This window comes from Ceratosolen solmsi, unplaced genomic scaffold, assembly GCF_000503995.2.
Source record: "Ceratosolen solmsi marchali unplaced genomic scaffold, CerSol_1.0 scaffold10, whole genome shotgun sequence".
In the NCBI taxonomy this organism is placed as follows: domain Eukaryota; kingdom Metazoa; phylum Arthropoda; class Insecta; order Hymenoptera; family Agaonidae; genus Ceratosolen; species Ceratosolen solmsi.
The window spans coordinates 4,417,447-4,419,405 of NW_011948412.1; positions in this window are offsets into that span (position 1 = coordinate 4,417,447).

The following is a 1,959-nucleotide window of genomic DNA, read 5'->3' on the forward strand; positions in this document are numbered from 1 at the left end:
AGAGAGAGGCGTCAAAAATCGCCCCTAGCGGGTCCCGACCAACCATTATCGAAATTGATATTTTATTGACCAGCGTGCTGTAATCTCTCTCTTGGTCTCTTGCTCTCTCACTCACTCGTATTCTCTCCTTCCCTCCTTCTCTCTGACTCACTCTCTCTCTCTCTCTCTCTCTCTCTCTCTCATACAGGCGCACAGGAACAATCATGCAGCCACCTATATCCATACAGACATACCCACAAACACGCCCCCCCCCCACTCACTCACGTACATGCACGCGCGCACAAACACGCACGCACGCACGCACACGCACACATACACGCACACACACGCGCGCGCCCACACACACACACACACACACACACACATTCTTCTTCTACTCTATGACTCTCTCTTTCTCTATCTCCCTCGTTCTCTCTCTCTCTCTCTCTCTCTCGCTCTCTCGCTCTCTCGCTCTCCGACTCTCTCCTTCTCTCTTTCTCTCTCTGTTCCTTTTTTTTCTCTCTTCTCTTTCTGGAGGGTTATTGAGTTATTTCTCGATAATTACGAATCAATAACGATAATTTAGCAGAGCCAATATTAAGGCCCCTCGCGCACCTGTGCCTCTGCGCTTCTAAATCGTGCGTATAGCTCTAAGGCCCCTTTTGATCATCTCTTGTGGTGCGTATGTCCATTAAAGCTGCGCGGACTGCAATTACCCAAAGTATTTTCACACTTCTCGTTAATCGCGGCCCTCGACTGTATACACGCGCGAGGGCGCGCGCGCCTTTCCTTGTAAAATAATACGGAGATACGAGGTTAAGCGCTATTCGCTGACCTCCCCGATTCGCAATAGCTGCGGGCGCTGATTCCATGCGTTGCCGTATACTTAAATAACATTGTTGGTTAAAAATGGAAATTTGATCAATTAAGGCTGTCTCGATTATCAACGTGCCTTCCTTTAATAGCGCCTCATTTATTTCTTCAGCCAAGGCGTAAGCACTTTCAATCTAACAAATGGCCACCTCCATTCGGCATTTAAATAGAGGAAATAAAGTTATGGCAAATAAGGTATCTTGTGCAAGTAATAACGGAAAGCAGAGTTTAAACGTTTATGCGAATTGGCGCTATGAGAGATACTTTCGTTATCCTAGTTGCTACGGTTGTACATTCGATCGAGCCTTCGACCGTAAGTTCCCAACGCCGCGGTACTTTTTTTCATTTCTCGTTTTTTTTTTTTGTTTTTTTGTTTTGTGTTTTATGTTTTTACGGAGAGAAGCGGAAAAAGTAGCCTGATATCGGATGAATATGCGGGGTTCAAGGAACGCGAGCTTCGTCTTTTAAAAGCGAAGCACGAATGCGCCAAGCTTTCCGAGCCAAGCGCGCTCGGGAAAAAGTTGGACAGACCGGATAGAAACATTACACAATCGATAATTATTCAATCTGGGGATTGGGTGTGAGGTCGGCGGTGAAAAACACGCGGTCGCTGAGCAAAATGTCAAGTAATTATCGAGGTAGGTGTTCCCCCGAGCGGAGGCGCGAGAGGAGGCAAGGATATGCCCCGTCGGAGCCGAGGCTCTTGGCGGCTGTGGCAAAAAGGAGCCGGTGAGTGGCTGAAAACCACGGGATCGTAAAACGGCCCGTTTACGGGCGCCGCTCGCGCAGTTGCGGCGCTTCCACATAGAGAGATAGAGAGAGAGATAGAGATAGATAGATAGAGAGATAGAGAGATAGAGAGAGAGAGATAGAGAGAGATAGAGAGAGAGAGGGAGAGAGAGAGAGAGAGAGAGAAAGATAGAGAGATAGAGAGATAGAGATAGAGAGCGCGAGAGAGAGAAAAAGAGAGAGAGTCAGTGTGTGCGTGCGTGTGTTGTGCGCGCGCGCGCGTGCAAGAAGAGTATCGGTTGGTCTCGCTCCGACGCCTCAATGGCTATAAAACTCGAAAATACATTTTTGGACGGGACGAAGCGCGGTAGTCTAGAA